The sequence below is a fragment of the Triturus cristatus genome, chromosome 1_1, assembly GCF_964204655.1.
Source record: "Triturus cristatus chromosome 1_1, aTriCri1.1, whole genome shotgun sequence".
Lineage (NCBI taxonomy): Eukaryota > Metazoa > Chordata > Amphibia > Caudata > Salamandridae > Triturus > Triturus cristatus.
This window is the reverse complement of record NC_140579.1, coordinates 3,376,147-3,392,414: the sequence shown is the minus strand read 5'-3', so window position 1 is coordinate 3,392,414 and position 16,268 is coordinate 3,376,147. Positions and strand designations below refer to the sequence as shown.

At 45.6% G+C, this 16,268-nt stretch overlaps 1 protein-coding gene across 1 annotated transcript in view; it reads left to right on the top strand.

Annotated features, from left to right (window-relative positions):
• LOC146869054 (uncharacterized) overlaps positions 1-14,815 on the top strand; it is a 121,984-nt gene extending 107,169 nt beyond the window's left edge. The window contains exon 7 of the transcript XR_014979030.1: positions 14,288-14,815. The gene's annotated coding sequence lies outside the window, so the exon portion shown is untranslated. The remainder of the gene's footprint in view (positions 1-14,287) is intronic.
• Positions 14,816-16,268: the final 1,453 nt, after the last annotated feature.

Sequence of the window (16,268 nt, the reverse complement as noted above, 5' to 3'; positions counted from 1 at the left end):
TCACATTAAATAATAGATCTTATCGTTTTTGTAGAATTCCCCAAGGCTACACAGAAAGCCCTAGTATTTACAGTCAGGCTTTGAAACGACAGTTGGATTCCTTTGTTTTACTCGAGGGGGTCGCCCTCATTCAATATGTCGATGACATCCTGTTGGCGGCTGACACCCTGGAGTTGTGTGAGAAAAGCACGTTATCCTTACTTTCCTTTTTAGCATCCCACAATCACAAGGTCTCTAGGAAGAAATTGCAATTCTGTAGACCAAAGGTGACTTATTTAGGTCACCTTTTGTCTAAGGAGGGGCGTGCACTCACACCAGATCGTATCCAAGTAATTTTGGACACACCGAGACCATCCACGCAGAAGGATGTGCGTGCATTTTTGGGTCTTGTTTCTTTTTGTAGACAGTGGATATTGGGGTTTTCACACATAGCTAAGCCATTGTTAGCCCTTCTGACAAAGGATACACCTATCCCAATCCCTTGGTCAGATGAGTGTGATGCTGCTTTTCAGCAACTGCGACAGGCCCTTTGTTCAGCACCAGTGTTAGGGACCCCTGATTATGCAAAACCCTTTTCGTTGTATGTGCATGAGAAAGATGGATGTGCATTGTCAGTCTTAGTACAGATGCACGGCGACAAGCAGCGCCCTTGTGCATACTTTTCGGCTGTGCTTGATCCTGTCGCCCGAGCATTACCAGGGTGTTTTCGCTCGGTAGCGGCGACAGCTGTGTCAATACGCCAAAGTGAAGGAATTGTGTTGTCCCATAAATTGTTGGTGTTAGTTCCCCATGCTGTGGATGCCCTGCTTAATCAAACAAAGACGCAGCATTTGACCAGTGCCCGTTTAACGGGATATGAGCTGACGCTTTTGGCTCCTCATATTACGTTGAAAAGGTGCGTGACATTAAACCCGGCCACATTGTTGCCATACCCCGAGACCCAGCCTGAGGCGCAGAAAGCGCATGATTGTATTCTTGTGACTGAGGAACAAACAAAGGGTCGTATTGATCTCCAGGATACGCCCTTTTCAGAGGTAGATGGAGAGTTGTGGGTAGACGGATCATGCCTGAAGCTACCAGATGGTACGACTTCAGCAGCGTATGCAATTACCACATTACACACGATAGTGGAGACAGCACGCATACCACAGAAATCAGCTCAAGCAGCGGAACTGATAGCCTTAACACGAGCATGTGAGCTCAGTACAGGATTGTGTGTGAATGTTTACACAGATAGCCGCTATGCCTTCGGAGTAGCGCACGATTTCGGCCTACTCTGGAAGGAGAGAGGGTTCTTAACGTCACATGGGGTACAGATAATGCATGGGGAGTTAGTCCACAACCTCTTAACCGCATTGACATACCCGAAGAAAATTGCCATTGTTAAGTGTAGTGCCCATAGGAAGGTAGTTGATAAAGTTGGAGAAGGGAATGCGTTAGCGGATCGAGTAGCACGGGAGACCGCGATGCAGCCTGGCGCTACTGCCATGTATGTAGTAAAGTCACAGGTGGAAAGATGGCGAGATGCGAAGGAAGAAGTGCGAGAAATACAGAGGACCGCTTCTGACAAAGAGCGGGAACAATGGGCTAGCGAAGGAGAACTGGATGACGAGGGTTGCTGGAGAAATAAGCAGATGGATAGATGGAAATTACCCACGGCCTTTGTACAACCTATGGTTCAGATGGCACATGGGCTAGCACATGTTGGAGCTTCCGCAATTGTGAAATTGCTTACCCAAGTCTGGGAGCATCCAGAGATTGCTAGCACAGCAAAGAGGGTGGTGCAGACCTGTATGATCTGCCTGAAGTATAACCCAGGGAAAGGCACTCGAACTCCAGCAGGAGGATTTGCGACGCCCACTGCACCCTTTGAGGTCCTGCAGATGGACTACATCCAGCTTGAGCGCTGTAACAATTTGAAGTATGTTCTAGTAGTGGTCTGCGCCTTCAGTAAATGGGTTGAGGCGTACCCTACGAAAGACAATACTGCAATGACTACAGCGAAGCTATTGCTGAAAGAGTTTTTCCCTCGATACGGCGTCTGTAGACTTCTGTGGAGTGATAATGGGCCTCACTTTGTAGCGGATGTTATAAAATATGTCTTGAAGGGCCTAGGCATCACCCAGAAGTTCCACGCCGTATTCCACCCCCAGTCTGCAGGACTAGTCGAGAAGTATAATGGTACACTGAAGCTTAAGATCGCCAAAATCCAAGCTTCAACATCTTTGACTTGGCCAGACGCCCTGCCACTGGCGTTATTGTCAATTAGGTCGGTGCCACACTCTCGAACTGGCCTTACGCCATATGAAGTTGTATTTGGACGCCCAATGAATATTTGGGGTCCACCAAGGCCTAAGGCTGTGTATGATGTACCTTGTGTAATGATGAGCGATTATCTGGCACAGTTAACGGATAATTTGGTTTCTATTCATCAACAGGTCCGAGAGGCGCTCCCTGATCGGTCTACCGGTGAAGGACATGGTCTCCGGCCTGGGGATCATGTTATGGTGAAGGTTTTCGACAGAACGAACAGTTTGGAGCCGAGATGGGTAGGACCTGAACAAGTCCTCCTTGCAACGAGGACGGCAGTGCGAGTCTCGAACAGGAAGAATTGGATCCATTCCTTGCACTGCCGAAAGGTACCGCCCGGATTGGTGGAGTCTGCCGTGCTGACCGATCAACGAGAAATCCTAGCAGCAGAGACAGGCCGTGCTGCGAAGCCGAATGACACTGAGGAGCTCTTTCCGGACCACACGACGTCTGGAGGAAGGCGATATCATCTTCGACCAAGGAAGTAAGGTTTCCAGTGCCGGGACATACTGTCAGAACGGCCCTTGGGTTAGTGAAACGGAGAGCCGATGAGGCAAGGGGGGGGGATCAGCCCTGCATTAGTGTAGCGACACCCGTCTTGGCCCGCTGGTGAAGAAATCAACCGCTGCCCAAGGGGAAGAGTTCTGACAGACTTTTTAGTTTCAGGAAGATATCAGGGTATTGTTTCTTTTGACATGGAGAAGAAGAAAATCCTTTGTGCGTTGGGGTTCATGCTAACAGTAGCTATTGTTGGGATAACCACATGGTTTGTGGAGGAGGTAACTCCTGCTCGAAAGACACTTGTGTTGACGACTCCAGTGCCTGCGGAGCACTACTTTTATACATTACCATATCAAGAGTTGAAGCATCGACAATCTTACTTGAATAACACTTTCATCCAGATGCTGCATCACACCCACGTTGCTACGAACGCTACGAACTGTTGGATATGTGGGATGATGCCAGCCCATCAGAAGAAAGGAGGAACGCCATTCATACCACTTCCTTTCTCTCATAATGGCTCTTGTAGAGCATGGTACACTTTGCTGTTTGCCACTCGGAAACCGACAGTGGGACGATTGCTTTTCAGACTCAATAAAGAATGTCATCAAGATAAAAATGGATATCCACAAGCAAATGGGACAATTTGGGAATGGGAAGAGTACCGACCGGACAATGAATCCATTCCCTATATCTTCACGAACACAAGAGACACTGTGGGGAAGGACAAGTTCGTAATCCAAGTAGCACAAGCTCAAGCGGACCTGTGTGTCCAGAGTGTGGGTTTTATCCCTGTTGGTGTCAGTGATTGTATAACTGTACTGAACATCGACGGGCTGAACAACAGTACCTTCCTAGCGTCCCATAATACCTATTTTGTATGTGGAAATAAAGGTTATTACCGTTTGCCGGCAGGGTGGTCCGGGGTATGCTATGTATCATTCCTATTACCTCCTGTATTCTTAGCACCTGCGTCATATCATAAGGATTTGAAACTGTTGAATAATGTGACTGTAAATAGATATAAACGTACTCTATCAATTGATGATGTGGATCAGACCGATACCAGCTTGCAACAGTATATTGATTTTAACTTGGGACTGTTTTTCTTTGTTGGAGCTGCTTTGAATAGTAGGAAGATCCGAAGATTGACAAGAGTGGTAGAAGCTGTGACAAATCAGACTGCTGCCGCTCTTGGGAATCTTACGGAAGAATTACAAATAACTAGGATTGTTGCATTGCAGAATCGTATGGTGCTAGATGTAATGTTAGCTGATCGAGGTGGAGCCTGTAAAATTATTGGAAGTAGCTGCTGTGTGTTCATCCCTGATCATACGCCATCCGTCTATAACGCCATTAACAAGCTGCATAAAATAGCAGCTGAAATCCACACAGAAAACGGCACTTGGTCCTTTTCCGGATGGTTTTGGGCGTTGGTTACTGCCTGGGGATGGAAGGTCTTAACTGGTCTCTGCATTATTATAGCAGTTCTGTTCCTTTTCTGTATGTGTATTCAATGTGGACCATTGTGCTGTTCCGTATGCATTTCATTCTGCATTCCAGATAAGAAAGCTATTGCCGATGTTGCTCGCCAGAAGGGTCTAGCTAAGGAGGTTAAGGGAATGATGATAATTGATATATATGATGATTATTCTTGGAAGCCGGATGTCTTCAGTAAATGCTGAAAGGGTCGTCTGTTGTAAATCAAGGCAGAATGTGATTAAGCATTTACTGAAAACATTAATGCTTCCCCTTTTGATCATGTTTTCTTCGTTATGTTGACCGAAGTCCGGACTCCATTTTGTATTGGCATGCTGCCATGTGTTCACCACGAGGAGAGTCCGACCTCTGTGTTAGTTGCTCTTGTAATCTGCCTAGCAACAGTTTATAAATAGCTCTCTCTTGCCCGTCTGGCGCATGCCCAGACTTGACCACATCTGTTATAATTAGCTTTGCTTGACCATGTCCTTTCGCGGGCTCAAGGAGTGTGTTGGCTCCGCCCATGTATTGATTCAGTATCGAGAATGACCATAAATGGTAATGTTCTTCGGCCTCATGTTGTATCCACCCACTTATGAGCCCCTCTGTTGTGTATAAAAGGGGACTGTGTACGAATGTTCTGTGTGCTACTCCATGCAATACTGAAGAGTGTTGTGTGGATTGTAGGACCACCCTTAAGGGTTAATAAACGTTGTCTTTGTACTTTGCAGTTTCCGTGCCAACTTCCTTATAGATTCCGTTACAGGAGAGCGAACCCTTGTTCTTGCGGGCCTAGCTGGGGCCTGTATTCATCAGACTCGTCAATAGTTTTTCCAAATGCATTTTACACCAATGCAAGTTATCAGGAAAGTACAGTTGTCCTGTCTATTAAACACACTAAGTATTATTAGGAATTGACATTTGTACTTGAATCATTGGTACTTCCAGTACACATTTCTTTCAGTGCACACACATTTGCAGACAGGTCTGCTCTCTCCTTAAGCACAGGGAAGAAAAACACCATATACAGCATAATGCCAACATTTGGAAGCAAGAAAGAGGGACGTTTAAAAAGAAAATCACAAAACCAGCAGAATTTATTTTACTTGCATTGATTTGGAGGCAATTTTAGGGAGGAGACGGTAAAAATAAAGCTGTATGTGGTTTAAAAATCGTGAGGCACCCTGCTGAGACAGGTGTGTTGGCACACAAGACATGGTTAGAAATGGAAGTGCATGCAAATATTGTTCGTGCAGAAACACTTTGGCAATGGGGCCAACATGCATATGGATGCTATCTAGCACTGTAAGCGGGATAAAAAGGTTTGAGAAGGTACTCTATAAAAAGACATGGGCAAAGGAGTGTAACTAGGAATATTTTATTGGAGGCAGCGCCATAGTGATACGAAACACCCTGCATACATGATTATAATACCTTCATCAGCTTCATCCCAATTATTTTCAGGGAGAAAAATGCAAGTGCTCCCGATGGCGGGCTTTCGTCCACCCACCCTCCAAAAAAAAGTAACAGTGGAGAGCCATGGGCAATGGAGCCACGGGTCGAAAAAGTTTGGGAACCACTGCTTTAGCCCCTGGTTTATTTGTATTTTTCTTGAAAGCCCAGATCCATCCCCAATTCACACCCTTGCCCAGGTTTTTTAATAAAGTTACTGGATTTATTTTAGTAAATAGGCCGGGATACCCCAGAATGATAGTTTTTGCCATAGCAAGTTGCGATTTACAGTCAAACGCTGACTTGTAATCCACTTAACATGAGTACAGTGGCTGTTTCTTATACTTCTGTTTGTCCATTGCTAGGGTCAAGCATTGCAGATTGGTATCCGTTCCTGCACCCTGGATAAATTCTTTCTGGTTTGGGGGGGACAATTTTGTTTTCGTCTGCCCATTTTAAAAGATCTAAGAGCAGCAGGCTGGCAAAATGTTCAGCCTCAATATCTTGGAGGGTAATACATCAATAATTACCTGGTTGAAGTCCATTACCCTTCTTAAAGATAGGGTTTATTATTGATCCCCTCCAAGAGTCAGGAATAGACTGCTGTTGCATTGCACAATTATATATCTGTGTCAACCTGCCGGCCCAAAATGCTGCATCTACTTTAAATAAAGCCTGAGCGAGCCCATTTGGTCCTGGGGCCCGTCTTTCTTGCATTTTTAAATCACTTGCTGGCCTTGATCCTCCAAAAAAGTATTGACTAAAGACACCTGCAAATATGTCTCTGCTCCTCTGGTCTGCGTTTGTTTATACGGATATACTGTGAGCTGAGTGAGAGAGGACTTCTAATGCTCAGACAGATAATTCATCCAGGGGGTTTCTGTTAGATTTGAACTAGTCATTGGGACATGTAATTGGTTCATACCATTGATTAGTTGCCAAAAATATATTGAGTTTTTCTTTTTGCCAAGATAAAAAGCCTTTGTCCAATAAGCTTGTTTTCCATTGCACACCTCTTCCCATACTGCTATCTTGAAGTTTCTGTTTAAAATATTGAAGGACCTACGTAATTCTGCATTGATCGGGTTCTTCTTGATCCTCCTCCAGAGAAGATTACGCTAATTTCTTATTATTCAGCAAGCTACTGAGACCATATGCTTTCTTTGCTCTTCCGCATTTATTTCCTTTTTCTTTCCCTGCGGCCTTCTAATTAATTGTTGGTTATCTGATAACTTATCAATAAATAGAGACCTTTTGGCAGTTGGATATAATGAATATCTTGCACCAAGCTTTGAATGTTTCCGTTTGCCTCTTCTGACCATCTCAGCCTTCAATAGTTTGTTGTGGGGATTTCCCCAGATAATGGGGGAGCTTTCCTGTGAAAGGAACTTTGAACGTCGACTTGATTCAGAAGTGGAAGAGTGACTGCAGTATAATTTAAAATCGAGGTTGAGTTTGAAGCATAATATGTTCATTGAGGCGGGGAGTCTTGTTGGTACCTCCCGTTTTGAATTCTTAGGCCATGTGATTCTAAGTCCTTTGTTAATGCAATGGCCTGCGCATCCGTTGCTCTTTCTTTTGTAACCTTTGTAGACTGTGTTGGAATGGAACAAAAATAATCCTGCTTTGTTATATAGTCTTCATCATTAAAAGAGCTCAGTAAGGTGGAGAGAGCCCACCGAGTATCAGGAGGGAGACCTAGACCGGGAGCCCCCCACGACCTATTCTGGCCCGAATATTCAACTTTAGGGACCGAGATGCGATTCTGCAGGCAGCCCGGATTGCGCCCCCCTTGAGGGTAAACAACAGTAACGTGACATTATACCCTGACTACACAGCGGCTGTAACAAAGCAATGCTGAAATTCTTTGGATATCAAAAGAGAGCTGCGCAGTTGAGAACTCAAATACGCCATGCTCTTCCCAGCGAAACTGAGAGTGGAAGCAGAATGAAAGAGCTAGTTCTTCACGGCGCCGGAGGAAGCCTGAGAATGTCTGGAGGGATGTCGCCCGGCCAAAGGGCATAACAGGCAAGGGGCAAAGCAAAGACACCAACTCACTAAACCAGTCCTATCAAAAGAGACGGAAACAGTAGCGGGGGTGGACGCTGGTACGAGGACTAACAGCGACACAGAATGATGCCTCACATGATACACTCAGAACCGTGGGATCATCCCAAGGCGGCACTGCCGCGACTGGAAAAGAACTTCATGTCATGACAAGATTGCAACGACCCACAGATTGGGGGTCCGTACGTAAAGATGGCCCAGGGCCCCATAGACTAAGGGATACACCCCATGGATAACGACGGCCAGTTTGAAAATTGCGCTTCGGTCGGATTGCTGGAAGGTGCAGGATGTTCGCTGCAGACTGCGAGGACACAAAGGCAATGAACGGGGGACACGGAGTGACTCTTCCCCCTTACGCAAGTTCAAAGTTATGGGACTAAAGCACTCTGCTGAGTTGGGGAGGCGGGTAGTTTTAAATCCGCAGAGTAGGGAGGCAGGGAGGAGGGAGGAGGGAGGAGGGATGGGCTCAGTTATTTGGATTTTTTTTTAGTATTGGTTGTTTTTTGAGGACAGGTGTTACAACAAGGATCAGGCCAGAAGACACTAGGGGGACTGCATTGCAAATAACCCAAGGGTGGCTAAACATTATTGACGATCATGCCAAACACAAACTCAGAGATCGGTGACGCCGGTTCCCAGACACAGACCTCCCGACTGTCCGGCCTTTTGCTGAGGGTGATATCATGGAACGTAAATGGTCTGGGGGATAAAATTAAACTGGGCCTAGTCTTACACTACCTCAGAAGTAAAAATCCTGCGGCAGCTCTCCTCCAGGAATCTCATTTGCAGGGACCGACCGTTAAAGCCCTGGACAGGTGGAGCTTCAAAATGATGGTACACTCAGATTCTACCTCCGGTTCAAGAGGGGTGGGGATCCTAGTAAATAGATGTTTCCCATTGGTTATAACTGGAACTCACAAGGACGACCAAGGGCGATTTGCAGCGATAACATGCCAATGGGACGGTAGAATATATAACATAGTGTCAGTTTACGTCCCACCGACGTTGCATCAGACTGCCTTTCCAGACCTGGGAAAATTCCTGCTTGCACTCCCGCGTGACGAACTAATTATGGGGGGTGACTTTAATGCCACCATGAATGCATCCTTAGACCGACAGCCCCCTAGGGACCCTAGTGGTGCCAACCTCCAATTAGTAGAATTCGTAGATGCTCTTGGCTTATTAGACGTCTGGAGGACCAGATACCTGATAGAAAGGCAATATACATTCCACTCTGGAGTACATAATAGCCTCTCCAGACTAGACTACATCGTTTCCTTAGCCACAGGGATGCTAGGAATGGCAGAGATTACGCACTTATCCAGAGGTATATCAGGCCACTCACCAATACTCATTACATACACACCCTTCGCCCCACAACAGCAAAGACTGTTCCCAATCCACCCCGGATACCTTAAAAATCATAAAATTAGTAGGGACCTCATTAAGGCGACAAAGAGCTATTTTGAAGAAAACCAGCACTCGGTTCCCTCTCCAATGAAGCAGTGGGAAACGTACAAGACAGTGCTCCGCGGGCACGCAATCTCCCTAATTGTGAGACAGAAATGGGAACGACAAAGCCACATTGATGATTTAGAACTAGAAGTATCCTTGGCAGAGGCAGCACATATAGAGGACGCTACGGAGGAGACGACACATAAGTTATACCTTGCACAACAGGCATATAACGTCTACACGCTGGTGGAGGCTCATAATAAGCTCACAAAAACACACAACACTGTCTACGAACTCGGCGATAAAGCGGGTAAGCTATTGGCCTGGTTGGAAAAGAAGGAAAGGGCGAGTAAATGGGTGGCGCAGATCCGTTTAGATGACGGACAAATAACAGCTGCACCGCAACAAATCCCCGAAGCGGTGGCAACACACTATAAAATGATATGTACACCAACTGCCACCGCCTCAAAGGAGGACAATCTGGCGTTCCTTCAAGACATACGCATACCCACACTAACTCCAGATGCAGCAGCAGCTCTGGAAGGAGATATAACACTGGAGGAACTCACACAGGCCATAGGAGCACTACACACGGGGAAGGCAGTAGGGCCCAACGGAATTCCGGTTGAATTCTATAAGCAAGCAGCACCCCAGCTTGTACTACACTTGCTGGCCATGTACACGGATAGCTTAGAAAAGGGGATCCTTCCTGGAGATCAGCGCCTAGCTACCATAGTCGCGATACATAAACCTGGCAAACCGCCACAGGAATGTACGTCCTATAGACCGATTTCCCTGATAAACGCTGAGGCAAAAATACTAGCTAAGGCACTGGCCGACCGACTAAAACCACATCTCTCCACGGTGATCCACCCGGATCAGTTCGGATTTATGCCCAGCCGCAATACTGCGCTCAATCTGAGGAGGCTACATGGTGTTATAGAGCGCAGATCCACCATAGAAGAGGACGCAGTTATACTCTCACTAGATGCACGAATGGCGTTCAGCTTAGTTGCATGGCCCTTCTTTTTTGCAGTCCTCGGCCACTTGGGATTCGGGCCCAAAGTCTGTGCATGGATCCATTTACTATACACTCAGCCACTAGCCCAAGTAGTGGTGAAAGGCCATATATCGACCGATTTCCCACTAGGGAGCGGGACAAGGCAGGATTGCCCATTATCACCACTCCTGTTTGCAATAGCGCTGGAGCCCCTGGCGGCCTGGATAAGGCAAGACCCAGTGATACCTGGATTGCGGTGGGCACTGGACTGGGAAGACCGAATCTCGCTATATGTGGACGACATACTCATACTTAACGTTCCCAGCACGCTCCATTAACTGCCTCTTAGATATCTGCACGGCCCTTGGGCGGGTATCCGGGTATACCATAAACTGGGCAAAGTCACTCCTCTATATCCTACATGGTTCCCCGCCCCGGCTCCTATGTGGATGTACACTTCAGGTAGCGGATACTGGCTTTAAATATCTAGGGATATTCGTAACACATGATCGATCACAGTTCATTGCACAAAACCTAAGACAGCCCTTGACGATATTCAAAGGTGACGTCAAACACTGGCGCACTGCCACTGACACTGCTGGGAAGGACAGCCCTCTTTAAAATGATGGCACTCCCCAGATTTCTATACGCACTACAAAATGCACCGTCCCCTGTCCCCCCAACATACTTCACAGCAATAAATGCGGAAGTGACGACTCTGCTTTGGGATGGAAAAACTCCCCGTATAGCTATGCACAAACTTACGAGAAGATGGTACGATGGGGGTATCGCCCTTCCTGATATTAAAATATATTATTGGGTATCCCAGTTGGTTGCTATCAACCATTGGATCCATGTACCCCAAGAGGACCCAGCATACCGAATGGACAGACACCTTCTAGACACTCTGGGGATTATGGGAGCGCTATACAATAGGGCGAGAAGGCACAACCTCACAGGTCCAACAGCGCACATGATACATGTCTGGTTCGAGGCACAGAGAGCATTAGGATGGGAGGGAGTAATAACTCAAGCTATGCCGCTGTGGGACACAAAGAGGCTGGGCATGCTGCGCAATACCAAAGACTTCAGCCAATGGGATATGAGTGGAATATCGAAAGTTGGAGACCTCTGGAAGAAAGGGGAAATAGTCATATTTGCAGGCCACCTACGGATTAGCACAGACAGAACTATTCTGCTACATACAGGTTATTTACGCACTCCAGTCTTTGATCCCACTAGGAACACGACCTGAAGAATCCTCACCATTAGAAGATAGGCTTCTAACAGACCACCTTCACAAAAAGGCAATCTCACAAACCTATCGGAAAATTGTGAATAACTGCCCAGACCCCACTGCAGCATTGAAGGCCAGATGGGAACAAGCAATAGCTGAACTAGATGAAGCTGACTGGCAGGCGGCATTGGCGTCCCCATGGGTGTGGAATTTAATATTATATCTACTTTTCCATGGGGCAGGTTGCTTCATAAATCTACTTGTCCTGTAACAAAATCCACTTGTCCCTTTTGTTGCATGTAATGCTGTGACAAATTATGGCAGCAATCTCATTATATAAGAGCTCTGAAATAGCCTCTCTGATTATGCCAGGGCTCCTTCCATAGTAGGGTTTGAATACTAGCAATCTACCATGTTTCCGCAGATCTGCATACTGGCGCTGAAATTAATGGTAAGCAACAGTTCCAGGGTTGGAATGCCCTTTTGAGTCTGTGCAAACCTACTAACTTGCATGTTTTAAGGGTTTTCACCAACTCTTCTCTAATCTTTTCCCATACTGAGAAAGGTTGGAAATTTACTCCTGGCAATGACAAATATAAACTTCTTCCAGGGTTGGGAACAAAGGGTTGGAGGGAGAGTGAAATGCAAACACTCAGATTTTCTCACAAGCAAATCTACACCTGCATATTTGCTTGTGCTAAAATGCTGTTAACAAATATGTTCTATGAGTACTATTTCTTGGCCTACTTCTGTAAAGTCTTGTGAATTCACAAATGTTGTATATCTGCACTCAATGCAGGGACATGAGTGCACTTTTGAGACTTTATCTAATAATTGGGCCCCTAATTAGGTCTGGCGTTAACCATGATATTTTGTGTTTATTAAAATTCTGTCTATTGGCTAGCTTCATTGTGAGTGACCGCATTCTGTTCTTTCACAAGGAGCATAATCAACACAGTCGTTGTGTTCAGTGCCAGGAACTGCTGTGGCAATGTGTGCTTTTTGAGACCAAAACCATTTTTGCTTTTGCCAATGTTTGTTATAATGATGAGGACCCGGCAGCTCCCACACCAATAAGGTTTTACAAAACCCATGCCAAAACAAGTCACGCACTGACAAAATCAAAAGGCTGACCAACAATTTCTGACCTATTAGCTTTACCAGTGCTTGTTTATTTTTATGTTCCATAATCTTATTGAAACTGGTTACACTGACTTATCATTATGAATATTTTTTGGAAATACTAGCATACATCAACATATTTTATTAACGGATGCTGCAAAAAAAAAGGTACCTAAATGTTACCGTAGTTTAGCAAAATGTTTTTGCAATTTCTTGTGAACATTTTATTTTGAAAGCAAAGAACCATCAATCTTGCTTTCAAGCTTCTGCATCTAACCAGAGAGCATTCTGGGAGCAGTATACATAGCCTCATATTGCTAAACATTGAAAACGTGTGTACACATTTTTATACTAGAACCACTGACAGTAGTACAGTCTGAGCTAACAACATGTACTTTGATCGCTCACCCTAATAATAAAGGTTTTGCATTAATGAACCATAAATACAAGTTTGAACAGCATTAACACATGGACACAAATATTACCTTAACTGCAGGAAATGCCTTTCCCTGATCCATAATGTGGTACTGTAGACTGGCAGTCAAAGGGTTTATGATGTAGGGGGTTGGGCCTACTTGTCCCAAGGACAAAATACACATGAAAGCTTGTTGCCCTTGACCCCAAACAATATGTCCCGGGCGTCGGGCTATAGAAATTCCACCTCCATGGTCCCCTAGGGAGGCAGCGATACCCTCGAGGCTTATATTGGTGCAATTAAAAATCTTACACCGTACATATTATACCAGGACACTATTGCACACAATACATCGAGCAGACACGCCACTGTGTCTCAGGCAATGTGGGGAATCCGGTACACTTTACCATACTATCTGCCTTTGCCCAGAGATAGCGCGCTATTGGAGAGCAGTGATGCGTACGCTCTCACAAGTCACGACAGTCACAGTTCTCTCAGAACCAAAACGTTGTCTTCTCAATATCTGGGAACCCACGGATTTAAACAACACAGCGCAAAACTGGGTAACACTGGGCATGACCATAGCAAAACGAAATATAGCGCAACGCTGCGGCTCCAGACTTACCCCTGCCCTCAGTCAATGGTGCAATGAAATGGACATGGCAATGGTGGCAGAGAAATCAGTCTACATTCACCGAGGGTGCCCCAAAAAATGGACGAAGGTATGGGGGAAGTGGAACGCCTACCGTGGAAATATATGTGAAACAGGATGAGTCTGGGTCCGACATTAGTGAATGAACACACCTTGGTACAGGATGTTTCTTGGATATGTTATAGTTGATTTATCAGTCCCACCACCCTGGGTGGACGAGTCTCCGATATGTATAAACAGCGAGACTACTCTCTGTAAACTGTTACATCTATGGTTGTACACCGTGAAAAATTATTGTATTGCAAGGCATTGTAATGATAAAAGAAATGTCAATAAAATTGTTAAAAAACAAAAAAAAAAAAAAGAGCTCAGTAAGTTCATATTAAAATCTCCAGTCACAATAACGTCTCGGCGGGGCTCTTCCTGAAGGCTAGTTAGTATTGTATTAGCAAGTTTTGAAGCAGGTGATGATATTGACCTTGTGTTTGAAGGGATATAAAGGTTAATCAAGAAAAAAGTTTTTGCTTCTCTTATGCCATTTTGTTAATTTTATTAGATATTCTCGACTTCTAAAATTATCTTTTCTTTTTTCACTAGTAGGTGTATTGCTACAAAAGTGGCCAGGCCACCCTTTGGCTGGCCTGCCCTGCCCTTTTCACTTTTACCACTGAAGAAAAGAAACCAACATATCTGCTAATTGAGAATGGTTTTAACAACCAGGTCTCTTTCCTCCTTCAACTCTGCTGCAGACTGAACAAGAGGAGAGGCCGGAACTGAGGTCAGCACCCGCTGCTGGTGCTGTCTCTGCCACCGCTGACCCAGAAAAGGAAACCCTTCTTCAGTTTATACAATGTGCTTCGTGGATTTTATCAAGAGGCGAGGCGTGCCCGTTGGTGGTCGTTGCCAGAACTGCTGCCTCCAGTCTCCAGGAGTTGAATGTATTTCAAACAAACAAGCATTTTGTCTGCGGGAAAGACCTGGATTTTTAGATGTCACAGACACTGATGTTTTTAAGATGCACACAGTCCAATTACAGGGTCTCACAAGGATGCTCTGTTAGGCTTCAGCTGGAGCAGAGCTATTTCACATCCTGCTTTCTTAAGTAAACACCAAACTGGTCACAAATTTAGTTTTAAGCGTATTTATTTCCAGGCCCTTGTTGTAACTCTAGCCCTGGAATCTATCCATCAGCTTTGTAGCCCTATAGGTGTGTGGGAAATAAGCAACGCATCAACTACAAATATTAAGGCAGGTATGGGAATCCATCAAGTTTTGGCATTCAAGCAGACAGGTGTTAACATGACTCAGATAGAGGGAAAAGAGAGTAGGCGCCAAGATACAGCCCTGCTAAACTCTGATATTGACATGAATGTGCTCCATCAACTCCCCCCGTCTTCCCCACCTCACTTCCCCCGCCTCCCCCACCTCACTTGGGCATAGTTGCCCTCATGGATTCAAGCCAAAATGATTATCAGCGACTCCACAACCCCAATCTCCTTCAGATGATCCCAAAGCTTATGCATGGGCACCAAAACGAAAGCTGCCCTTAGGTCCGCGACGGCAGTATACAAATGATCCTTAACTATCTGTATGTAGTTCCAAGTTATCAATGCCAAATGAAAGAACTGGTCAATAGTACTGGTTTGAGATCTGAAACCTGCTTAGTTGTTGGAAGTTCTCGTGCTTCCTGCATGCACCCTTGAAGTTCCATCAGAATTATTCTGCTAAAGATTTTCGAGGTGTTATCAAAGGCTAATTGCAAAAACAACAGTTGATGGACAGAATGCAGAACAGAACCAGTGCGCCTGGTATGCCCAGATGTGGGTCCTAGGCTCACTGCGCAGCTGGAATCAAGCTATCCTGGCTGAAGAGGAATGGAACCTCGAAACCGGTCCTAAGATGCTTGTTTCCGGTCCAGGGAGGAGCTGACTTGGCAGTTCGGTCTGGACTGTTCCCATGAGACACAGGGTCAATACTGATTTGCATATGGGCAGGTCTAAACTGGGGTGGCATGGTGAGCAAAATAATGATGGATTTAACCCAGATCTCTTCACTGGGGGTGGATGTTTTGATTTGTTCTACATTCCGTCCATCAATTGTGTGTCTTTTGCTTTCTTGCCCTTAGTGCGCCAGGTATGCCCAGACGTGGGTCCTGGGCTCACTGTGCCACTGGAATCAACCTTATCCTGGCTGAAGAGGGGTGAAACCTCGAGACCGGTCCTAGGATGCTTGTTTCCGGTCCAGGGAGGACCTGGCTTGGCAGTTCGGGATGGACTGTTCGCATGAGGCACACGGTCAAGACTGATTTGCATATGGCCAGGTATAAACTGGGGTGGCATAGTGAGCAAAAGAATGATGGATTTAACCCAGATCTCTTGACTGGGGGTGAATGTTGTGATTTGTTCTGCATTCCGTCCATCAATTATGTGTCTTTTGATCAAAGGCTAATTGGCCTATAGTTGCCTGGGAAGCCCCTGTCCTCATTCTTGAAAATGGGGACAATTATAGCTCCCTGTCAGCAGTCCTGGGTCAGGGGCCCCTGCTGTTATGGCATTAAACTGTAGTTTAAAGTTAGAGC